At 36.7% G+C, this 27,574-nt stretch overlaps 1 pseudogene; it reads left to right on the top strand.

Annotated features, from left to right (window-relative positions):
- The first annotated feature begins 5,771 nt into the window (after positions 1–5,771).
- Positions 5,772–26,519, top strand: LOC137235638 (sodium-coupled monocarboxylate transporter 1-like; annotated as a pseudogene).
- The last annotated feature ends 1,055 nt before the right edge of the window (positions 26,520–27,574 follow it).

Below are 27,574 nucleotides of genomic sequence, written 5' to 3' on the forward strand. Positions count from 1 at the left end.
TGTTGTGAACGTGCGTTGTCTTTGATATCGTTTCGGGCTCAATATACTGTTCTTACCCCTCAATTCGTTTTAATTAACCCTGTCGTATTCTTCGTAGTAACGATTTGTTTTATATGGGTGTTGATAGAATGGTTTATGCAATGAATGGTCCCCTTAGGAGGACACTTTCTCAATTTAATGCTTATTGCTATTCCTTGGTGTTTGATTTTATAAATAAAATAAACAAATGTAAGGCGCGATAACCTCCGAAGAGATCTAAGGCCGAGCTTCTCTTCCAATTTGCGTCGTGCTCCTCTTGATTTTCCCTACAAATTGGCCGGACGGGACCTACATGCTTTATGCCGACTCCGAACGGCATCTGCAAGGCAGATGAGTTTTCACTGAGAGCTTTTCATGGCAGAAATACAACCGGAGCGCTTGACAAACATTGCCGAGGGACGATTCCGCTTAGAAAATTTTTCTTCTAATTTAAAAACCTTATTTCTAAAATTTTGATGTTGCTTTGCCTGGGGTGCGAACCCAGGGCATACGGTGTGGTAGGCGGAGCACGCTACCATCACACCACGGTGGCCGTTGATTTTAGTTGTAGTAAATTTACGTTTAAGAACCTGATAATCAGATACTTTTCATAAAGTTAACTATACTTTTTATATAAGCTATGTAAACTTAAAGTTTTGTATATTAACGGTCTATAAACACCTTGATTGTTGATTAAATAAATAAATAAATATTTTTATTCGGTGAAGTAGACCAGATACCGACCGACTCCAAAAAAAAAAATAAATGTATTTGAGCGAATTGGTTGAAATTTGGTAAATCGGTAACTTTTTGACTAAGTTAATATTAAGGAGGCATTTTCGATAAAGGACTGACCTATTCCAAACGAGAAAATAGGCTGGTCATCAAACGCCACGTTCAATAGTCGTGTGAAGATATCTTTTTAGTCATCATAGGTATCAAACTCTGCAAGCAATTTACTCTTATCATTTTGGGATGTACATGCATATATAGCTCAGACTTAAGCGCTATTAGTACAATTTTGGCTTCTTACTCACCCACTCTGCATACAATCAGCACCAGTTCGGAGGTAGCCAAAAAACCTGTAGTGCGAAACTGGTGTTTTACGTGACTGTTTCTCTTTTTTGCTGCTGGAATACTTCAGAACCGGATGAAAACGTGATAGGAGGGATCGTGATATTCAAGAGAGTCATGCAAATTTATGAATTTTTCGCTGACCTAGAGATCTGAAACTTTCAACAGAAGAATTATCTTAATATATAAAAAACACGTGTCACAACTTTTTTGGGCGCGATGGACTCCTGAGGCGCCCGCGATTTAGAGGTACTATGACATTTTTTTTAATTCAGGAGAGTCTTTAGTTGTTCCATGTGGAATTTTTAAGCCGAATTTTAAAAGCAACGAAAATCTGCATTTCGTTTTAATATTATAGTGAAGTGTGATATAGGCCGAAACGTGGACGTGAGTACCCATAGAGTGTGTTTATAGAATATGGATAACAAATGAAAGCTGTTGATGAGTGCTTTAGTACAGAGTAATATATTATCCAGAGACGGACTGGGACTGGGATTAGGACTAGGGCTGGGACTGAGACTCGGAGTGGGACTGGGGCTGAGACTCGGAGTGTGACTGGGACTGGGACTAGAACAAAATACATACCACCCTCTGGGGTGGAGGAGTGAATAAAAGGATTAGGAAAAAGTGAAGAGGAGGGGGGAGGGCAGAGTCAGACTGAAAAAGCTTATTATAATGTATGCAGATAGGCCAAATTTAGGGCAGGACAACGTCCGCCGTGTCTTCTAGTATGAAAATAAAACAAGTAGCATAAAAAAAATTTTTAGGTGGGGCACTGATCCAGCGATAAAGATACAGAAAGGATCAAATTTAAACATTATACGTAGGCTCAAAGCTCCGAGACTATTTAGTAAAAGGAGTCCGCTAGGTGGCGCATGATTCGAGATTATTAGAAAATTTATGCGAGATTTGGAATCTTGGGGACGCTTTCCAAATAACTTCCTTGGTGAGCTAGAGACTTGAAAGGAAAAATTTGGTTCAAAGATCAATAATAATGTAATACTTTTGACAAATGGATTCGAAAGAGGGCGCATTTATCAAGCTAACTTAAAAACTCACGTTTTGTTCAGAGCATCGATACAATTCAACACAAGGTGAAAAAATTTAAAAATTCTTATGAGTTTGGTATTTTTAGATCCACGCAATACGCGTGACAAAAGTTTAGGCTAGAGGGCTCACTAATCGTGGTTTTTAGAAAAATCGCAAAGAATTGGGAAACTTCGCTTTTTATTTTTCATTTACCTACTCAGTCCAAAGTTATATTTGTTGGCAAGAGCTGTGCTCCCTTTGGTTTCTAAGCTGGGATTGTTTTCGTTGGTAATGCTGGTCTCTGGATAGAAAAAACTTCACAATATCGAACTTATATCCGTCCGCAATCAATCATTCTTGCATGACAGGCCTCCTTATCCAATCCAGAGAAGACACGTTTATATCTGCTGCTATAATTTTATCCTCCAGCGTTGTATTAGAGAAATCGGACGTAAGGAAATCGCCTTGTTTTAAGACTCGTTAGGTTTCGAATGGCTCGGAGATGTTCTTCCCAATCCATACGAGCTGGGCCTGGGTGAGTTTCCCAATGTAAACTTTTCTCTCATATAATTTGTTTCAAAAAGTATACATTTCAAAACACACACTTAGAAAATTCAGGGCTTGGTGTTGTAGCTCAATATCATTTGGCAAGTCTTATTAGGAATTTTAAATTCAGACAAAGCTACAAACTACTCCTTTTCGCGATGTCGACTAAAAGATTGCGGATGTAGAATATCTTAACGTATATCTTATCCTGGATCTGGTGTATCATGAAGATCTCAATAATAAATTTACTACATCCAAACCACACTAATAGGATTCAAGAAGTTCGTTAATTTAGGCCTTCAGTTTTTCGCACGGCTTTAAGTAGACTGATTCCGCGGTAATAAGCGCAGGATGTGGAACGCCTATATATGTACATATGTATGTATTAGAGGTTTACGCCGATCACTTTATCTCGATTCCTTTATACCTGTACAACCAACCGTTATCCAATCAAAGTTAATATACTCTGTGAGCTCTGCTCAACTGAGTATAAAAAGTATTTAGGAAAGGTTTTATTTGTATGTATTTAGGGAAATCAAAGTTTTGGGCATTTCGGAAAGATCCGGGGTTTTTGCTCGCACTCGTTCAAAAATTCTCAGGAGTAGTTCTTTGCGGAGGGATTGTCCCTCGTTCACTTACTCCAGACAGGCTTCTAACCTAACCGCGGTCTGTGGAATTGGTACTGCTGCGTCTGCTGAAAAGAAATAGAGATACATAAAATGGTTACACTTTTGTCTGTATATCTCGTGCAAAGCGTAGTTTCACCTGGGGTTAACTCCTAATAATCGTCGCGAACACAATTTCTTTAAATCATTTTTTCGAGCCGCAAATCACAAAATTTGCAATCTCTCGCAAGCTTTTACATTTTTAACGAAAAAAAAATACAGAAATTCAGTACTCATGAAGCCAATCTGCATTTTAAAGCGAAGTAATGCGATCTTCAAGTCAATAAATTGACAGACCTAGGTAAATGCGAACCACTGAATCAAGAACAAACTCCAAAAGGAAAAAAAATTAACAATCTGGCAACGAGCATCACAATTATAAAGCCACCACCTGAAAATATGCTATCATAAATTCGACCACCAGCTTTGAGCCGATAGCATTTCATTGCACTACCAATGTAAGCATTATAATTCTCGATTGCTTCATGACCATCGATACTTAAAGGTGCAGATTTGCTGATGCGTATACCATATCAAAAGCATTTTCTACTGAAGTTTCGTTACAACCGACTAAAAGCGGAGCAAGCATCAACGGCCGTTAGAAATTATCCATCATCAGTGTTGTAGCCAGCGGTGGGCACCACTACATATACACGGTTACCAAACTGAGAGTGGGTTAGTTTACACGAACGCGTAGTGAGCACGAAAGCAAAATAAACTATCTAATTAGTTTGATTTAAGCGCTTGCGCAGTGAGCAGGTGTTACACGCATTTTGTGCTTTGCTTTAAGAGCGCGTGCGACACGTCCTTACTGTACGAGCATCAAAATCGAACTAAATGACATGTCGTTGATTTTGACGAAGTAACTGTTGTGTTCTCGCTCATCGTATACGTATATGGTCGCTTATGCGGCAGTTACTCACGAACGTACGTACCAAAAACGTGTCAGCTGACACGACCTATCTTATTAGTGTGCAATGTAAACGAATACTCGCCGACGTGCAACGCCCGTACGTACGTAGCCCGGAACGTAGAGATCAAAACAATTTTGATTTGTTCCGTATGAACGTGTCAGCTGATCGCTCTCTCACTAGACAGAGTTGCCTAGTAAACTTTTGTGCGCTAATTTTTGACCCTTTGCAGCTTTATGCAAAAACACCTAATTAAAGTTTGAATAATTTTGAAAATAATTCGAAATAATTATGTAAAAGTGCAGATTATAAATATGTAATCTATTTATATTTATTTAATATTAATTCCAGCCTTTTACAACATCAAAAATTAAATTGGAAAAAGTTGATGTTTCCATAAGCATGCATGCAAAATTGTCAATGGCAACAGTGCTTATCTGTAAACAATACACACACAAATATGTTATGTGCATGTACACAGACGCACACACTGATTCCTACGTGCTTGAGAGTTCGGTCAAACGTGTTTTGTACGACAAACGTCCGTACGTACGGCACACGTGGGTGGGTAATTGCCGCTTTAGCAGGTGCTAAATTCACGCCCACTCCTGCTTGTAGCAAACCTAAGTATGGCCCGGTACACCAATATCCCACTCTTGCACTTTCTACTGCTGTTGGATTCAAGCACTGGTATCGAACGTCAGCCCTACCGTGTCCTCTTTACCGTTCTACCACACAACTTTTGCCCAATTGATTACGCTGCGATACTAGCAAAGAAGCTTTGCCGACAGTTATAAATAAACGCTTCGTAGTGTCAGCTGCTTCCTGGATTTCTAACTTCATAAACTGTAGGTTTTCCAAAAACGCCAAGCGACTTTGAACGTTTCGCTATCCATGTGCCGCGATAACTAAGGCCAACTGAGAGTAGCAACGGAGATCAAGTCTTCTTCCACCTGCCCTCTCAACTCAGTGGAGGTCAACACTGTTTCCAAATACGATAGCGATTTTAGTATCAAAACATACATTTAACTTCTTCAAATAAATTTATATATGTTGGCAACTCTGGCATATCAGCGACTCTGTTTATTTCACTGATTACTCCACAACTACACTAACATTTAGGTATGTACGTTCAAATAGCTATACATTGTATTTATTTAACCCTAGCCCTCCCACACACCACCGACAGCAAGGCCGAAGACAAATTTATTAATAACTTATTTAAGATTTTCTTGGAAGTTGTTGATCATCGTCTAGAGAAAATGCGACGTCATAATTGCAAAATTACCTTTAAATTGACACCCTCAGGTTCAAGCTGTCACTTTATTTACGACTAAGACGAACATCTGTTGATCAACCTTTAACGAATCACTCAACAAACATTTAAACGAATTAGCGGCTAATTTGTGATCGCAACAAATCGCAAAAACTAAACGAGCCGAGCAATTGAGAAATATGCTCATATTCACATAAACACTGATGAATACATAGTAACATTGTATTAAATTACTAGATCTAACGGGTAATAAGATGTAAAGTAACGGTATAAGTTCAAACAGTTATACGAGGCGTGCGAACGCGTAAGCATCGTGCGGTTGTGGCAAATAAAGTGGTTGTAGTGATCTTGTAGTGATGAAAATAATGAGTGTGCATGCGTATGAGCTGCAAGAGAGTAAGGACTATCAAAACGGGCATTAACAAAAGAATCTTAATTGCAAACGAGTTTGTGCGAAAGAACTTTTTTTGTTAAGTATTCAGGAAATTGAAAAGTTTTAAGAAACAAATTTTAGCAAAATGTTATCCAAAATGAATGTAGATGAGGTGCGCGTTAGTCTTCAACGCTTCGGCTGGCCCGATTATGTTGTATTCGTTTTAATGTTGACCAGCTGTGCTGTGATTGGTATTTATTTTGCTTTACAAATGCGTCGTGAAGCCAGAGCGGGAAAATCCGTAACTAACGAAGATGCTGAGGATGCGTACTTAGTGGGTGGCAGGAATATGAAAATTTTTCCAATTGCGATGTCGCTAATTGCGAGGTGAGTGAGATGTGGAAACTTATTATAGTGTGCTGAGAGATAATAGGGAAACTTCAAATTCAATTTCGAAACAAGATTCTATCCAAAACCCATTCGGAACAGCACCCGTATGACAAAGTGTTCAAATAACCTACCGGCCTTATAATCAAGTAGCTTTAGGTGTGATAAAAAGTTTAGGTAAGAAACCTATCCCAACATAAGGTTGAGAAGGTACAAGAGCTAGCATACCTGGGGATATCATGTTGGGCTTTACCCAAAGCATCTGCACGTTAGTCATGCCTACCCACATTTCGACTCTTTTAGTGTCTTTCAGGCGGAAGCGTAAACCTTATAGAGATGACATTACTGCCATGGAAACCTTTTTTAACAGACAGGTTTCCATATAGGCAATACATCAAATTTGATGAAAAGTGATATCGTGAGGAAGTGTCAAGCGGCGCTAGCGTCCAGAGGGCATCTTAAGGTCTCCGTCTATTCCCATAGGTCCCAGAGCAGAGCAGTTGATTCATCACTTTCCCTGCGGATGCAACGAACTGTAAAATAGATAACGCAGATTTCTGAGCGCACCGTTTTTAGACGGCCTGTTCGAGGTAAAGAGGGTGTATCATTCGTTAATACTTAGGTTCAAAATGAAAGGCAAGCGGTTTGATGACGATTAGTTAGAATGTATTTGGTAAAGCGAATGTGCCGCCACCCGGAAATCACAAATTTTTCCCATGCTCGACCCCACCACCTCCCCTATATTTACCACCACCAACTTAACCATACCTAACCTTGCCTCAAAGTTAGCCTAGTTTTCGTGGCGCACATGAGAACTAATTAGTTAAAAAAAATACATCTGTATAAACAAATAATAAAAAAATAAGATTAAAAAATTATATATTTAAAAAAATAAACAAACAAAAAATGTAAAAAAGTATGTAAAACACACGAAATATTATAAACTAAAAACAAAATTATGCAAAGAAAATATTTGAAAAAAAGTTGGACATGAAAAAAATGTCAATTAAAAAAAAATATATTTAAAAAAATAAAAAAATATGTAAAACACACGAAATATTATAAACTAAAAACAAAATTACAAAAAGAAAATTTTTGAAAAAAAGTTAGACCTGAAAAAAAAAAGTTTTTAAAATTATAAAACTAAAAAAAAAAATATTTAAAAAAATTTAAAAATGCAAATTTGAAAATAAAATGAGTAAAACAGTAAATAAAATAAAAAATGTAAATTAAAACAAGTAAGGAAGTCTAAGTTCGGGTGTAACCGAACATTATGGAACAAAATGGAACCTAGGGTAACCCTGGAATGTGTTTGTATGACATGGGTATCAAATAGAAGGTATTAAAGAGTATTTTAAAAGGGAGTAGGCCATTATTCTATAGGTGCACGCCATTTCGGGATATAGCCATAAAGGTGGACCAGGGGTGACTCTAGATTGTGTTTGTACGATATGGGTATGTAATGAATGGTGTTAATGAGTATTTTAAAAGGGAGTGAGCCTTAGTTCTATAGGTGGGCGCCTCTTAGAGATATCTATTTTACAAAGTTTTTTCTAAAGTTATATTTTGCGTCAATAAACCAATCCAATCACCATATTTCATTCTTTTTTCATACTTGGTATAGAATTATGGAATTTTAAATTTTTCGTAATTTTCGATATCGAAAAAGTGGGCGTTATCTTATTCGGATTTCGGCCATTTTTGATACCAACATAAAGTGAGTTCATATAAGTACGTGAACTAAGTTTAGTAAAGATATATCGATTTTTGCTCAAGTTATCGTGTTAAGGGCCGAGCGGAAGGACAGACTGTCGACTGTGTATAAAAACTGGGCGTGGCTTCAACCGATTTCGCCCATTTTCACGGAAAAAAGTTATCGTCATAGGGTCTATGCCCGTACCAAATTTCACAAGGATTGGTAAATTTTTGTTCGACTTCTGGCATTAAAAGTATTCTAGACACATTATATGAAAATGAGCGGAGCCACGCCCATTTTGAAATTCTCTTTTATTTTTGTATTTTATTGCACCAAATTATTACTGGAGTTTAATGCTGACATAACTTACTTATACACTGTAAAGATATTAAATTTTTTCTTAAAGTTTTACTTTTAAAAAATTTTGCTAATTTTTATTTAGTACTTATCTAGTAATACTAGTAACGTTCCTGCAAATTTCACTGTGATATCTTCAACGACTGCCAAATTGCAGCATGCAAAACTTTAAAATTACCTTCTTTTAAAAGTGGGCGGTGCCACGCCCACTATCCAAAATTTTACTAATTTTCTCTTCTGTGTCATAAGGTCAACCCACCTACCAAGTTTCGTCGCTTTATCCGTGTTTGGTAATGAATTATCGCATTTTTTCCGTTTTTCGAAATTTTCGATATCGAAAAAATGGGCGTGGTTTTAATCCGATATCGCTCATTTTAAATAGCAATCTGAGATGAGTGCCCAGGAACCTACGTACATCATCAATTTCATCAAGATACCTCAAAATTTACTCAAGTTACCGTGTTAACGGACAGACGGACGGACGGACATGGCCCAATCAAATTTTTTTTCGATACTGATAATTTGGTATATGGAAGTCTATATCTATCTCGATTCCTTTATATCTGTACAACCAACCGTTATCCAATCAAAGTTAATATACTCTGTGTGCAAAGCACGCTGAGTATAAAAAGTAGAAAAATTGAAGAATAAACAAGTAAAAACAGGACTGTCTTCGGCTGTGCCGAAGACTTCATACCTTTCATGAATGGGGCTGAACAATAATTTTATCCCGCTCGTAATCTCCGAATAATCGGATGTATAAGATAAGAAATATATAGTGAACAGATCTACATACCTTAACGATTTTTAAGATAAATATAAAATAAAAAACAGGTATGTACTTTGTGTGAGGATGCAAAGTTTCAGGTTTTTTGTGGTCTGCATGTAAAAACTATGGCTACGAATCACGTATTTCAAAAATATATGACGTAAACGTAACTATTTGATGAAATTTGATGAATTTTGAAGCTTCTAGCCGTAAAAAAGGGGAAAAAATACAGTGTATATAGGGTATATAATATATATACCACCGATCTCTATGATTTTTTCAGACAAAAATATATGCTATATACGTAAGCAATCGGTGAAATTTGAAGCTTATAGCTGTTAAAAAGGGGCAGAAATTGCGCACAGTTTCTTATCTGAACAATCGGTTGTATGAGATATATACTATATATACCACCGATCTCAATGATTTTTTCAGACAACAATATATGCTCTACACGTAAGAATTTGGTGAAATTTGAAGCTTCTAGCTGTTAAAATGGGAAGAAATTGCGCAAAGTTTCTTATCTGAACAATCGGTTGTATGAGATATATACTATATATACCACCGGTATCTATGATTTTCTCAGACAACAATATATGCTATACACGTAAGCATTTGGTGAAATTTGAACATATCTAAACGATTTTTAAGATAAATATAAAATAAAAAATAGGTAGGTAATCTGTGCGAGGATGCAAAGCTTCACGTTTTTGTGGTCTGCATGTAAAAAGTATGACTACGAATCACGTATTTCAAAAATATATGACGTAAACGTAACTATTTGATGAAATTTAATGAATTTTGAAGCTTCTAGCCGTAAAAAAGGGGCAAAAATGACAGTTTATATGAAGTATATAATATATATACCACCGATCTCTATTTTTTTCAGACAACAATATATGCTATATACGTAAGCATTTTGTGAAATTTGAAGCTTCTAGCTGTTAAAACGGGGCAGAAATTGCGCAAAGTTTCTTATCTGAACAATCGGTTGTATGAGATATATACTATGTATACCACCGATCTCAATGATTTTTTCAGACATCAATATATGCTATACACGTAAGCATTTGGTGAAATTTGAAGCTTATAGCTGTTAAAATGAAGCCGAAATCGCAAAAAAAATATATATATACTATATATATATACTATATATATATACTATATATACCATCATATATATATTATATATATCACCGATCTCTATGATTTTTTGACACAACAATACATACTATATACGTAATTAATCGGTGAAATTTGAAGCTTATAGCTGTTAAAATGGGGTAGAAATTGCGAAAAGTTTCTTATCTGAACAATCGGTTGTATGAGATATATACTATATATACAACCAATCTCTATGATTTTTTCAGACAACAATATATGCTATATACGTAAGCAATCGGTGAAATTTGAAGCTTATAGCTGTTAAAATTGGGTAGAAATTGCGAAAAGTTTCTTATCTGAACAATCGGTTGTATGAGATATATACTATATATACAACCGATCTCTATGATTTTTTCAGAAAACAATATATGCTATATACGTAAGCAATCGGTGAAATTTGAAGCTTATAGCTGTTAAAATGGGGTAGAAATTGCGAAAAGTTTCTTATCTGAACAATCGGTTGTATGAGATATATACTATATATACAACCGATCTCTATGATTTTTTTCAGACAACAATATATGCTATATACGTAAGCAATCAGTGAAATTTGAAGCTTATAGCTGTTAAAATGGGGCTAAAATTTGCGAAAATATATATATATATATATATATATATATATATATATACTATATATATATACTATATATACCACCATATATATACTATATATACCACCGATCTTTATGATTTTTTCAGCCAACAACATATGCTATATACGTAAGCATTCGTTGAAATTTGAAGCCTCTAGCTCTTAAAATAGGGCAGTAATTACGAAAAGTTCCTTATCTGAACAATCGGTTGTGGGGGATATATACTATATATACGACCGATATCATCAATTTTTTCAGGCAACAATACGTGCAACATACGAAAGTATATGGTGAAGTTTGAAGCTTCAATCTGTTAAATTGGGTAAGATATTACAAAAATCCTCTTTTTCTGAAAAATCGGTTGTATGGAGGATATATGCTATAGTGGTCCGATCCGGTCGGTTCCGACAAATGTCTAATCGGACATCCAAATACACCCGCTCACCAAATTTTATCAAGATATCTCAAAAATTGAGGGACTAGTTTGCATACAAACAGACAGACGGACATGGCTAAATCAACTCAGCTCTTCAACCTGATTATTTCGGTATACTTAATGGTGGGTCTATCTATTTTCTTTTAAGGACTTACAATTTTCGGTTTCGTGACGAAATTAATATACCATTTCATTTTCATGAAAGGTATAAAAATAGGTAGGTAATCTGTGTGAGGATGCAAAGCTTCACGTTTTTTGTGGTCTGCAAGTAAAAACTATGACTACGAATCACGTATTTCAAAAATATATGACGTAAACGTAACTATTTGATGAAATTTGATGAATTTTGAAGCTTCTAGCCGAAAAAAAGTGGTCAAAATGACAGTTTATATGAAGTATATAATATATATACCACCGATCTCTATGATTTTTTCAGACAACAATATATGCTATATACGTAAGCATTTTGTGAAATTTGAAGCTTAGCTGTTAAAACGGGGCAGAAATTGCGCAAAGTTTCTTATCTGAACAATCGGTTGTATGAGATATATACTATATATACAACCGATCTCTATGATTTTTTCAGACAACAATATATGCTATATACGTAAGCATTTTGTGAAATTTGAAGCTTAGCTGTTAAAACGGGTCAGAAATTGCGCAAAGTTTCTTATCTGAATAATCGGTTGTATGAGATATATACTATGTATGCCACCGATCTCAATGATTTTTTTCAGACATCAATATATGCTATACACGTAAGCATTTGGTGAAATTTGAAGCTTATAGCTGTTAAAATGAAGCCGAAATCGTAAAAAAAATATATATATACTATATATACCATCATATATATATTATATATATCACCGATCTCTATGATTTTTTGACACAACAATACATACTATATACGTAAGCAATCGGTGAAATTTGAAGCTTATAACTGTTAAAATGGGGTAGAAATTGCGAAAAGTTTCTTATCTGAACAATCGGTTGTATGAGATATATACTATATATACAACCGATCTCTATGATTTTTATCAGACAACAATATATGCTATATACGTAAGCAATCAGTGAAATTTGAAGCTTATAACTGTTAAAATGGGGTAGAAATTGCGAAAAGTTTCTTATCTGAACAATCGGTTGTATGAGATATATACTATATATACAACCGATCTCTATGATTTTTTCAGACAACAATATATGCTATATACGTAAGCAATCGGTGAAATTTGAAGCTTATAGCTGTTAAAATGGGGTAGAAATTGCGAAAAGTTTCTTATCTGAACAATCGGTTGTATGAGTTATATACTATATATACAACCGATCTCTATGATTTTTGGAGACAACAATATATGCTATATACGTAAGCATTTTGTGAAATTTGAAGCTTAGCTGTTAAAACGGGTCAGAAATTGCGCAAAGTTTCTTATCTGAATAATCGGTTGTATGAGATATATACTATGTATGCCACCGATCTCAATGATTTTTTTCAGACATCAATATATGCTATACACGTAAGCATTTGGTGAAATTTGAAGCTTATAGCTGTTAAAATGAAGCCGAAATCGTAAAAAAAAAAATATATATACTATATATATATACTATATATACCATCATATATATATTATATATATCACCGATCTCTATGATTTTTTGACACAACAATACATACTATATACGTAAGCAATCGGTGAAATTTGAAGCTTCTAGCTGTTAAAATGGGGCTAAAATTTGCGAAAATATATATATATATACTATTTATACATATATACTATATATACCACTATATATATACTATATATACCACCATATATATACAACAACAACATATGTTATATACGTAAGCATTCGTTGAAATTTGAAGCCTCTAGCTCTTAAAATAGGGCAGTAATTACGAAAAGTTCCTTATCTGAACAATCGGTTGTGGGTGATATATACTATATATACGACCGATCTCATAAATTTTTTCAGGCAACAATATGTGCAATATACGAAAGTATATGGTGAAGTTTGAAGCTTCAATCTGTTAAATTGGGTAAGATATTACAAAAATCCTCTTTTTCTGAAAAATTGGTTGTATGGAGGATATATGCTATAGTGGTCCGATCCGGTCGGTTCCGACAAATGTCTAATCGGACACCCAAATACACCCGCTCACCAAATTTTATCAAGATATCTCAAAAATTGAGGGACTAGTTTGCATACAAACAGACAGACGGACAGATGGACAGACGGACAGACGGACATGGCTAAATCAACTCAGCTCTTCAACCTGATTATTTCGGTATACTTAATGGTGGGTCTATCTATTTTCCTTTAAGGACTTACAATTTTCGGTTTCGTGACGAAATTAATATACCATTTCATTTTCATGAAAGGTATAAAAATGTACTGCAAAAATTTATAAAGTATACAAAATGTTAAATTAAAAGCCACATAACAAAATGAAAATTTTTAAAAATGATTAATAAGTATTTGAATCAGAAAGTTACCACCTGTTATAAATTAAAAAAAAAAATTGAAAATTTAAAATAAAAATGTAAAAAAAAAAATTTTATTTAAAATTAAGAATAAATAAAATAAAATTAAAAAATTTTAAAAAAAGTTGAAAAATTCAAGAATAAGATAATGTATTGCAAAATATATAGAATATATAAAATTCCATAAATTAAAAATCAAATCATAATATGAAAAAAATTAAAAATAATTATTAGTAAATATTTGAGTCAGAAACATACAAACTATTTTAAATTAAAAAACATACAAACTGATATAACAAAATTAATAGTAATGAAAATTAAAATAAAAGAAAAAATTAAGAATAAAAAATATTTTAAAATTTTTTTAATTAAAAAATCAAAGAAGTTGAAGAATTCATGAATAAAACATGTAATGCAAAAATATACAAAACACAATACTGCATAAATTAAAAATCAAATTTTGAGATGAAATAAATTAATAATAATTATTAGAAGATATTTGTGGCAGAAACTTGCAAACTATTTATATCTGGCGAACACGAAAAACACGTAAAACTCCTTTTCGTCACTTAATATATTTTTTTTGTATTATAAAAACAATAATACTTTTCAATACAAAATTGTTTCGGCACTCGCGTGGTGCCATCCTCAGTTGGTAGTGTTTAACTGAGGATGGCACCACGCGAGTGCCGAAACAATTTTGTATTCAAAAGTATTATTGTTTTTATAACACAATAAAAAATATATTAAGAGACGAAAGGGAGTTTTACGTGTTTTTCTTGTTCGCCAGATATTTGCGTCGCTTAGCACTCAAAACAAACATATAAACTATTTATAATTTAAAAAATTCAAACTGATATAGCAAAATTAAAATAAAATAAAAAATTAAGAATAAAATACATTCAAAAAATTTTTTAATTAAAAAAAAAAATTTTTAATTTTTTATCAAAACCATTTAAAGACAAATTAAAGAAAGAAACACAATTAAAGTTTCCAGGCGCAGGGCTAAAATTAATAGGGGTATAGAAAGGGCGCATAGACTGATACACGACAATTCAGTTTCTGCAACCCACTTTCTCGAGATGGTCGAGCTAGTACCAGCTAAGAACCAACAACACCTATACAACTCCCAAAAAAACAACGGCCTTTGAAGATAATCTTAAAGGCCTTATCCTCTCTGTGACAGAATGATCCACCAAAACCTTGGGCCATTAGGTCATATGGTTGAACAAAGCTTTCTCCCTGTGTATACACACAAAATTAACTGTCTCTATTTATTAATATATTAAATAACGGTTCATATAATATTAATATGCCGCAAGGTCTAGAAGTGTCAGTCGACACCAAAATGAGCTTGTTTGACAAGAATATAATTTGCTAAATATATCTCTGCGATATCACCCTTCTTGCAACGCTCACCTCATATTATCACGCGTGCAATGGGAATGCAATACGGGTGTGAGGAGAGCAAATATTTTTGCAAACAACTACCAATGAAATGTGCCTGAGTATGTGTATGTATTTGGCACAAACATGGCCCGCATAGACAAACGGCCGATGATGGTATGTAGCTATTGCTCGACCAGACGAGGGACTTCAACTATTCGAAGAATTTAGTCGAGTTATCTGATGGAGTGGCACTACTTAATTGGAATCTGTATTGTTCTGGTACAAAGGGACTTGTAAGAGCTCTATTACTCCTGATTACTAGATGGCAGATATTATTTGAAAACCCTTAAAAATTCACGGCTTATACCTACTTGAACAGATGTAAGGCGCTCAATGTATGATGAAGTCAACAATACACACGACAAACCAATTTGTTAGTCTAATGAGCGAAGGCCAGTTGATTTACGACTCACAAAATTACACTTCTTGCCACTGTATATGCGTGCGTTCGTTATAATAAAAAAAATTTCTTGAGCATATTCTTATGATAGTGATTCCGAACTTAAGCTACCTTTGTAGATCTAAATGTAAGATTTGTTTTAAATTGAACTGATATTAACTTACCTAAAAGAAAAGAAATGGAGAATACATATAATTAATGCAATCTTGAAAAAGTTAATGTATAATAATGGCGTTTGTATGAGGCCACGGAATCAATGGACAGGGGCAAGACGAATTGCTGCTTATTATCACTTCTGCTGTGGACGGTGGTCATCAACCAACTGCTCTGGCGATTCCATGAGAGACCCGCCAAACTGCTCCCCAGCGGATTAGGAGACTCAGAATATACCCGCGGCAGGTATACCTGTCGCCAGAGACCACTAAAATACAAATTGATTCAAGGGCTTGTGTAGCGCAACCTTTCAAGGGGTCGCCCACGCAATATATAACTTCTCCAACCCAACTGCCGATACTTTGGCGACCCCAAGTTCCTCATGGATCTAGGGGGTGGGAGGGCGGTATGGCCCAGAAGGTTTCATGTGGTCATACCAAATCGTTCCCGATATGGTCCGGCTAGTCCTTGAATGGTGCTTGTTACCGGAACATAGCGGACCTATATCCGGCAAAGGGCCATCAACATCGATAACACCCCCAAGGCCTTCGGGGAGTGTCCTTATCGCTGCAACAACGACAACCCGCCAAACTTACAGCTAACGCAAAAATAGGGCTGACCACGAAGCGGGGAAGCGGGATATGGTATTGTCTATTAAGGAATACAAGGTCCAAAATTGGGCCAGGCCTTAGCTAGGAGGAGTGACCCTGCAGGAAAAATCTTACACATAATATTTAGGAATCCATTTAGAGAGTAAGTTGTCGTGACAGCTCAACTTGGACGAAAGAGTGAAGAAGGCATCGACGGTATTTTATGCATATTTAAATATATTTAATGCTCTCTCTCATTGGCTACTCACAGTTATTTTAAAGCATACTAATAAGTCCCTGTTTGGGACCTGCCTCAAAAGTTTAGAGGGGTATGCACGCTATGAACGCTTAGTTTTACGAGCCCATTCTACACATTTCACTTATAGACCTGGTGTCAAAGAACATAGCTTTAACAACTGCAACCAGGCTCAGTGCCTCGAGCAGCTTGAGAGCAGACCAAAAGGCTATAGTAGTAAAGCGTCGTTAATTACAGGACGAACAGACTACCTGATTTCGTATCTGCGCTCCGAGGGAGCTCTTAGAGCCGTAACAGAGGTGGGTGGATGGCGCAAAGGTGACCAAATAGCAGACGAGGCGATACATATGTACAGCCATCTTTCCAAAGTAATAGGAAGGAGTAGGATCTGCGGTATACTGTACTAACTAGGAAATAAGCAGATGCTACTAGCTTCCAGATCACTGCAGTGTTTTACAGACGGAAGTGGTAGCCGTAATCAAAGCAGTAAAAACACTGGAAGAAAATAGCTTAAACTGCAGCCGCGTCAACTTTTATATTGAAAGCCAAGCAACAATTAGGGCAAGTAGCTCGCATAGCATAACATGTTAGAGTGTAAGCAATTGCTGGAAAGAATCGGGAAAGGTAGAAGCATACACCTATATTGGGTCCCAGGGCATATGGGAATAGAAAGGAATGAAAAAGCGGATGAGCTAGATAAAAAGGCATCCTTCGAAGCTTTCTTTCTCTGTAGACGTCCCGTTTAGAATTTGCAAGATTAAGAGAAGACGAAAAGTGCACATGATCGACCAAGCTGGAAAGGCGTGTGGTTGTAAAGTGTTGAAGATAATGTGTAGGTCTTACAATCTTAGATTAGCAAAGTTACTCTTATCTTAAAATGAGAGGACTGTAGAATCAGACGGGTATTCTGACTGGACACTGCCTTCTGGTGTCACATGCTGTTAAATTAGGCTTGGAGAGTAATGGCAGATATAGGATTGCCAGGTTGGAGGAGGAATATTTCGAGCACTTTTTGTATTCGTGCTCTGCGTTTGCCGGGCTAAGACTTCAGCTGTTAAGAGGGATACAGCTGTGAGATCTAAAAGCAGCACGTAGAATAGGTCCTTAAAAGCTTATAATATTTGCTAAGCAGGACGGAGCTATTTTATAACATAGGTCCTGGTTTCTGATAGGGTTTTTCAGTCTGGTTTTTGAGCATACTTCTGGCAACACTCATTCAGTCTATATGAGGTCCCCGCGTGCCAACCAGTTCAGGCCAACCTATATATTGATTACATAAAAAATAAAAAACGTTTGTGTTTGTAAGAATCAGGTTTGCGAGCACGATATATAGCAGGATCCACGCATCTTCCAGCTTGGTTTTCTTCCTATGAATTACTACATCCGTCCCTGCAAACAGCGATCATCATGATTTCAGAAAATCAAGCTGAGTTCTTCGCACAGTAAAATATCACAACGAATGATATTCGCAATCAAAGCACTGTAGCCCAGTTACACTAAATCGGGCGCATATCATATTAAAATGAGCGTAAATTTTCAGCAAAAATAACAGAAAAAAGCTGAGATTTTTTTATTTCTTACAATAAGAAAGTTTACATAAAGGAATTTTGCAATTGTGTATTAAATCAAACAACGCATTCGTAAACGAATATAACAGACGTACCAACGTAAATATAACGAACCGGGGTTTATAGTCCCCACTGCCAGTGGATATCGTTTGACAATTGACATACGCGTCATTTATAAAATCATATGCAAAGCTTCCATAAATCACTTATATTCTGCTGCTAATTGAGTGATGAACTATGTGTGCTGATGGTTATGATTTAACTCGCTACTGGCTGTTAGGTTGACTGGCTTGGCGTGGAATGAAGCTCTGCACTGGATGCCAAGTATCAGACGGATGTTTGTGGGTGGGTGTCTGAGTGTGCGTTGAAGTGAAACGAGCGAAAAAAAACTTAATAAATTGACACTAAATGATAAATTTGCTAATTGAAAATTTGCTAAAAATAAACCGAGTCAAGTACTTAAGTATTCATGTATGTAAAGGAGAGATGCAAGAGAGTAAAAGCCCAGCCGATAAAATAGTGAAAGTTTTCTTTGATGAACATAAGTAAACTTGCCGGACCCGTGCGCATCTTGCGCAATAAATATAAAAGTCTCATATCAAATATCAAGAAATCAGCTGTTCTATTAATCATTCATCTATCAATAAAAACTTGCATGCGCTTGCGCCGCCATCTGGCGAATGTTAGCAACTGCCGGTAATGCAGTGTTAGTTCTAATCAAATATTCACAATAGTGCCATAGTACAAATAGATTTCTTTGTGTGCTAACAATCGTTTATTTTTAACCAAATTATTTTAATAAAATATGGCTAAACAAACGCACTACGACCAATAATGCCCAAAGCTCGCTAATAGCACGAATCTCGATATTTACATCCAAAACTTTATTTATAGATTTGGATTCCAAATAAGACCGAAAAACAGCAATTAGAAATAATATATAAGATACATTGGATTGAATTTTAAGGGCGTAGGGACCATGAAGAGATCAATTACTCCACATAATTCCGCTCTTTGACGAAACCAGGATATTCTCTAAACATGATCAGCTAACGTTTTTAACTTGCTCTGATACATTCATGAAGTCCCTTGGAGTTTTTCATGATTTCAATGATACCTAGTACTTCATCCTGCTTACATACTTTGGGCTCAGTCTACAAGATCACGAGCTCCTGATTCCCATGTGTCAGTCCAATGCCACCTTGGTGTATATTTAAGAAATCTGATCGGTCGTTATTACACTGGCAGGTTTGATGCACTATGAGGGTCACTTATAGATTTATCAATGTAAGTCAATACAGCGTAGCCTCCCAACTCTCAAGTACCAAAATTCCCACGCATACAGCACTAATTTCGAGCTACTCAACAGCTCTCACTCTTAGAATGAATCTGTTCCCGATCATCCCAATATTCTATACTACTTGGAAACCAGAAGGTGGCATAGCAAGCGATAGGGTTTCTATAAATTTTGTTGAAGAAATGTTATACGCTGCAGGAAAGACAATCGATATGCACGGGATAAGTGTTCTGTATAACGTTTGTAAATATTATCCTATACTTATAAGGCTTGATACCTAACATTTGTCATACATGCCAAGTCCGTCGGCGGGTGGGGCCGTCTGTTATAGTCCATGTGAGTGAGGAAAACTTCTTACAAGGGTATGGTCAGTGCGATTCTCTTGCATGCAGCTCCCTACTTACGTTCGCTTGCGGCCAAATATCCTCTAACTTATGTTTGGTGGAGAGTTCGTGTGAGAAGGCAACAACCTGGTTACCCTACTCTGACATAATCGGTTTAAGTGCTAGCTGGCAGCATGTGATCACCATAAGCTGTGGCTACAGCGGTCTGTACAAACGTGTATCGAAATACCTCATATCCGCGGAGCGTGTTGTGCGTTCGGCATGGGATCCGCTACTTAAAACACAATCCAATTCGAAACAACATTTCAACAAAGCCTATTAGAGGACGGCACACACAATACCGTCCCATTGCTGTGACAACAAACAAATAAATATCCCAAAGAGGAGCAAGTGGACAAATTGGGCCAAGGAATCTCCGTCTTCACAGACGGTTCTAAACTGAGCAACAGAGTTGGCAGTGTAATATTCCCAAGGAGGCTTAATATAAATAACTTACGCGTAACAGACCACTGCAATGTTTTTCAAGCTGAGCTTATATACATATAGGAGAAGCTGCTCTCTATTGAATTAACCTGTAGGTGACTAACTCTATTTCCATTTTTCGGCAACCAAGCTACCATAGCACACCTGCATTGTAGTGATACATCGTCACTAGTGACGTTAAATTGCAAGGAAGTTCTAAGCAAGCTAGTCGATAAGTGCAACCAGAGGATAGTATTGGTCCCAGTTATTTATCGGCAAAGTGTCCTGCTTATGAGCTAGCAAGTGAAGGCAACAGATTGCAAACAATCAACTGTGCTGGCTAGGCGAATCCTCCTCTAAATACGTACAAGCCTGGCTGCGATCTCAGAACAACCTAACGCAATATGGACCATGGAACCAAATTGTAGGTTGTCCAGGCAAATGTGGCCCAAACTGGACAAAAAGATATCGCCATCGGTAATACTTCTGAATCTCCACTCTAGAAGCCCATTAGTGGGTATTCTAACAGGTAACTGTCTTATGGGCGCTCATGGTGCTTATATGGACCGCAATTGACTTGTGCCGCTGCTGTAGGTTGGAGGAAGGGATAGAAAGCATAAAGCATTATCTATAGCAGCGGGACCCTGTCTAAGACCAGGTAGCGAGTCGTAGGCAAGCAAGTCGAACATAGATCCTATTGATTTAGGGGAATATAAGCTGTTACTTTTTCCACATGATGAAAACAATCCATAAATGGAAAGGCGCCGCTGTAGTGAAAATAGGTGGGGGATGAAAAATCAGCAAAAACAGCCTGGAGAAACGTTAACGCGCGTTACTGGTTATCAAAAGCAATTATCATTAGCCACGAACACGTACTCCATATCGTGATCATCAAGATATAGGGTGGATCATTCCACACAGAGTTCTCTGAGTTTAGTTACGTAATATCAGCTGTAGCAATATGAAACCATTAGCTGGGTCATAGGGAAAGTACTTCTTGAGACCAAGCACATCGCTACTGTGGAAGGAGATTGATCTTGTGATTTTCAGGTTAGCACTTGAAATCAGTGAAGTGTTCTCTTGTTTATTTTGGGCTGCATTTCCTGTGTCTTCGAAAAATTTAGTCTATCACAAAAAGAAGTAAGCGTATCCCTAATGTGGAATCTCTTAAATATTTTTCGATCCGACACGTGCTTCTCTAAAGAAGATCTGAACTTTATCTTAAAGGCGAGGAGGAGTTCCTTATTCAGTTTATTCTCCATTGTTTCTAATAACCGAGCTATATAGTATGCCCAAATTCATCACTTTCGAAAAAAATTTGATTCTACAAATCTTTTAAGAATTATAGATGGTCATACGATCTTTAGCGCCCTTTTCGTTCTAAGTACTTTAGAAAACTATTTTAACCTTTCAAATTTGTTCATCCCTTCAGTTTCATATCCGGCATAACACTATTGGGCACACCCACAGAGGTATATCTCTTTGGCATACAATATCTTTATATCATGGGATCACTGATTATAATAGGCTTTGTGTTGTACTACTTTTTCTTGCCGGTATTTCATGATCTCAAACTTATATCCACATATCAGGTAAGTAGGGCTATTTTTACTTGAAAAAATTACTTAATCTCTTAAATCTTTTCTTCTCCAGTACTTGGAGTCGCGTTACGACAGACGTATACGACTGTTCGGCTCGGTGCTCTTCATGTTCGGATCGGTGAGTTTTTGAAAAACGAAGAATTTTGCTTTATGCATGGAATGTTCTCATTAAATCCAGTCAGCACGATCTCACTTAGCACAGTTTTCTCTCTCTCTCTGCGTACGTAGTTATTGTGGCTTCCCATTGTTATTTATGTGCCCGCTCTAGCCTTCAATCAGGCCACTGGTATTAATATACATCTGGTAACGCCGATTGTGTGTTTGGTGTGCAGTTTCTATACTTGTGTGGTGAGTAAGATTTTGAGCTTTTGAAAGCAAGCGCACGCAATTCGAATCTCTCTAATATCATTATGGCACTCTTTAGGGTGGCCTTAAAGCTGTCGTTTGGACTGATGTCGTGCAGACGCTCATTATGTTCGGCGCTATGCTGCTCATCATAGTCAAAGGTACAATTGATGTGGGTGGCTTTGGTGCCGTTTATCAGAAAGCCAAAGAGAGTGGACGCATCGAATCGCCAAGGTAAGTTACTGCTACTCAAATTTTAACTAATTTCGCGTATATAACTAACTGCACTGCTCACTCACAGCTTCACCCTCGATCTCACCGAACGCTATACAGTCTACTCACTTTTCATTGGCGGCGTTGCTCATTGGTTAAAGTCGAATGCGATTAGTCAGAATATGATACAACGTTATCTCTCCTTACCGAATATGAAGTCGGCACGTAATGCGGTTTGTATCTTCATTGTGGGTGTGTTGACTTTTATATGCCTTTGTGGCTATAGTGGGCTTTTAATCTATGCTACTTATCATGACTGCGATCCGCTGCAAACAAAGGTCGGTTAATGCAAATTTTTAAGTTTATTTAATATCTCCCTCTCAATCTGTTCCCAGCTTGCCAAACGTAACGATCAGCTGCTACCTTTACTCGTCATGGAAATACTAGGCGACTATCCTGGCTTGCCCGGTCTCTTTGTTGCAGGCGTTTTCAGCGCAGCGCTCTCTTCACTCTCTACTGGTTTAAATTCTATGTCAGCCGTAATGCTAGAAGACTTTTTCAAATATTTCGCCAAGAAGCCACTCACCGAGCGTCAAACTGCTTTGATTATGCGTTTTGTTGTTATAATATTTGGCGCCATCTGTGTGAGTTTGGTCTTTGTTGTTGAGAAATTAGGTACAGTACTGCAGTTGACTATAACTTTGTCATCTGTAGCGAATGGACCGTTATTGGGCATATTTACCGCAGGCGTTATGCTACCATGGATAGAATCGAGAGTATGGACTATAATATGCACTAAATCTGCTATATCGACTGATTTCTTTTTATTTATAGGGTGCATTGATTGGTGGTTTTAGCAGCCTCCTTTTCATGGCTTGGATGTGCATACGTGCTCAAGCTGATTTGGCTAGTGGCGCCGTGAGCCATTTAAGAAAACCACACACAATTGCTGGTTGCAATTACACGTTCGTGGATTTCGCTTCGATGAGTATGGTGGTGGAAAATATAACGGAGCATACCTCATCAACAAATATAAGGTAAGCGATCAAGAAACGAGGTAGGCCGAAATATAAATAATTAATCCCTTATAGTAGTTATTCAGATTTAGGAGAAAATAGTGTAACGAACTCTGGGGAAATTCCACTTATTCCAAACCTTCTTCTAACGTTCGAACCGCTAAACTCTTGAATAATTCACTCCAATATTCAGTATTGCAATATGGTCTTTATTTAGTCTACTTGGAAGTAGTACAATTATATTTCAACATCACGTACTTCACAACAGCGTGCTTAAAAGACCGCAAATGACTGTAATGATATCGAAGGACCCCGAGGCCTTCAGCATGCGGAAATTGCTTTCATAGTACATATATATGTAGTTGTGGCCCCTGGAAGGAAATATCTCATAACGTCCGATTTGATCGAACAATCTAACAACAGGCGTCAACCTCCTTTTTTACCTTTTGCAGATTCACTTCAAGGATGACTGGTCAGATATGTCTTGGCATTATTAAGAACAATACTCTGTCCTTTGGATGGGCTAGCTGTGAGCCTGCCTGTGGAAGTAATAATAGGTAACAGTATTATAGGGGATACCTGGAGAATGTATAGGACTCCCTCCAAAAGATATCTCTAAAACTTTAAACTATAGAGTTTATACGATTAGTATAAAAATTGATCATTGGCAAAATATTATATATTCTCAGAAACCTATAACGCCTGACTCTTTCATATTCCAAGAAGATGAACCGAGGCAAATATAGTATTCATACCCAAAAGAGGTCCTGTTTGTGAAGACCATGCCCAGTAACTTCAGGCCTATAAGCCCTCGAAATACTGCGGGATGTGCACATAAAGAATAAGGTGCGCATAGGAAACCTTCCCAATTCTCAACACGCGTACTCCAAAGACAAATCCGTCTAGTCAGCTCTCTACGCTAACACCACAAAAACAGAGAAAGGGATTGGGTTCAAGCACTTCACTCTAGGTATATTTCTCGACATAGAGAGAGCATATAGCAGCGTCTATCCGCGAGCCACTGGTAAACTCCTACGTGATATAGTACGCGTCCGGGGAGCACGACACAAGGTAATTCTATCCCTTCTACTATGAAACCTAACGTTAAACAGCTCGTTGTTGAAGTTGGAAAGGACTGGTTACCATGTTATCGCTTACACTCTAACAGCAACCAGAAATTTCCACTCACACTCTAGGCCAGCTACTGCAGACTGCATCTATCTTCGTGGAGTGCTGGTCTCTTGCAAGCGCCCTTAAATTAAACGGGATAAAACTTGAACTTACTCGAGATGTAAAATGCCACGGAATTAGTTTTCGTAGCAAATTGAACTGGTGCCTGTACTCCGCGGTTAAATGTAACGGAGTTATTTTAGACGTTCATTAGACACGTCTTATTCTATAGCATAACGGTTTGATGGTCTGCAGTCGAATGAAACAGCACCGTCAGCAGAATGACTAGATTGTAGCCGTAAGCCGCAATGTTTTTATCCCTAATATTATTAATTCAAACCCTCAAGAGGTTATGCTCAACCTTCTCCCAATTGGCGACTTGTAATGTGTTTAGACTGAATGCAGTCCTGCCCTAGAGCGACATCAGCTTTGGCCATAACACCGTCCTGGAAAACTTCCCCTGGACAACACATTTTTTGTAAGAATTGACATGAATGTGATGATATCTCCATTCTGTATTCAAAATCCACAGCAGCCTTGAAAGACGGCAGTTTTAGAAAGGCAAATTTGTCCAACTTACAACATATTTAAAGAGAAAGATGCAGTGATATCACAATGGCCCAACGGCCTAAGTCTGCCTCACGGTCTTGCTGGGGGGCAAACACTGTAACACAAACTAACTTAATATCAGCAGCCCTACATATATTAGCTTGCCTCTGTGCTATGAGCAGTGTGCTGCCTCCCTATTCTAATATCCGCAAGAGCAGTAGGTTGCGCAATGATCCCGCAGAGTTTCAAAATGTGTTTTCATTAATGTTCTCTTTCTTATTTTTTTCTTAGTGACGACACATTCCATATCTACAACATCTCCTATCTATTCTATACAATGTTCGGCTCAATGATAACATTAGTAATTGCTACAATCACAAGCTTCGCATTGGGCACAAATAAGCTAGAAAATGGACACAAAATTATTGTCACCCTGTGTACGACGTTGGGTTGATCGGTATGTTGCGAGAAAAGCTTTAGCAGCGAATAATCAACCAGAAGCGAAAATCACAAAAGAAATGGAATTAAATAGTCTCAAATTAACGAAGCAGTCGGATATGCCAACTTAAGAAGGGAAGAGAGTTTTGAAACAAGCGGCAAGCGCATTAATTAAATTGCAAATACAGCTGCAAGTTCATTTCAAGCTTTAAGCATTGTAGAGTAGGCTTTTTGAAAAAAAAATTGCGCCTAAAATTTTACTAAACTGACTTAGCAGTATTTGATCAATATTGTGCGGTGTCTACTTTTAGGCGCTAATTTTTCTGTATGACTCGTTAAGCTAGTATGTTCGTAAAATACTCATATTACATTATTATTTGTAAATTAATATATGAAAAGTGAGAGTATTATTATTATTTAGAGCATAGTATTATATTTGTAAAATTTTAAGCAATAAAAATGAAAGAGAGCATTAATGTTCCTATAAATAATTATACAAAATTTAATCAAAAAAAGTTGTGTTCTTTGTTTTTGTTACTGCTGCACTTATTCAGGTGTAGTGACCAAGAACTAAAGCCAACATCACGCCTTCTTACCAAAGTTTCCCACAGCTTTCTACTCTTTCAATTAAAGTTTGTAAGTTCACCATTTCAGCCTGCTAAGAGCAGAGAATTCTTCTCTACTATTACATTTCAATAACGGATTACCTGCTTATTTTGTGCCAAATCTCTAACTATGAACTATTTATTTCATACTCAGTCCTATCCTAAACTACCACTATCGCCTTTTCTATTTGTTAAACCTTTTCTGTGTACTTTAAAATTTTTCCTTCATCTCGTTTTGCCCGTCTTTTCATATTTGCCTACTTTCAGGCGTAGTTTGAGCCCAAAAATGTCTCTTTTCGTATTTTTAGTTATTGTGTTTTTGAAAGTTAATTGAGAATGTTGTTTCTCACTGACCAACAACCAAATAAGTTGTTGTTATTACATTTAATTACTTAAATTTAGTTTATTTTTCTTTAACCTTACATATTTATAGTTTTGTCCTTTGTTTGTAATCCAACCATTTAAAATTTTATTTAATTGAATAATAGTTAATGATTGCAAAAGCAGATGATTCTATGCATAAAGAAGATTTTAATTTTGAACAATCTCATTGAGTAGTTAAGGGGCTTTAGGCTGAGGGCTCTAGAAATAAGAGACTGCACTGTGACCTCTGCCAAGAGCCCTGCCCCCAAATACCAGACATCGCTTCCGCCAAAACTCTATCGCCAAAAACATATTGTTACGAATATTAGCAAAACTAAGGGGTGCTGCTATCTCTAAGCCGATGCTAAACAGTGATATCATGCACATCCAAAGATCAATCATTATGTATCTACACAAACGAAACAATAATTGCGTCTAGGCATATGTACCATGTACGTGTACGAGCAGCTGAGAAGCAAGGCACAACTACATGCATATATCTGAGAAACTCCTGAAAGTATGCAATGAGAGAAGCTATAAAATCGTGTAATTGTAGTTACAGCTGAGAAATTTGAGAGCTCATGGACCACTAGTAGATTCTGGAAATGGAAGCGCATAGAGGATGTGAACGTTGAAATCAGAGAGTGTAAAAGGCAGCAAATGTAGAAGCGCTGGAATTCAGTTTGATTTGAGCTATCAAGCAGTTATTGATTAAGCACGCAATATGTCGGGCAATAGTAGAGTTTCATTTGAGCTATCAATCAGTTTGGTTGTTAAGCAAGCTAGTTGCAAAGTATAAGTGTTATTGTGAAGTACTTTAATAAAGGCCATTTTACCATTATTCAATATTGGAGTTATTTATTCAACAATTTAGCGATACGAACGTTAGCAGAAGATTGCAAATAAGGGGAATTGCAGTAAATTCGTTACAATATAAAACAGTATCAAATGTGCAAAAAAGTATGCAGCATTAAGTAC

The sequence above is a fragment of the Eurosta solidaginis genome, unplaced genomic scaffold (assembly GCF_040869045.1).
Source record: "Eurosta solidaginis isolate ZX-2024a unplaced genomic scaffold, ASM4086904v1 ctg00000623.1, whole genome shotgun sequence".
Classification (NCBI taxonomy): domain Eukaryota; kingdom Metazoa; phylum Arthropoda; class Insecta; order Diptera; family Tephritidae; genus Eurosta; species Eurosta solidaginis.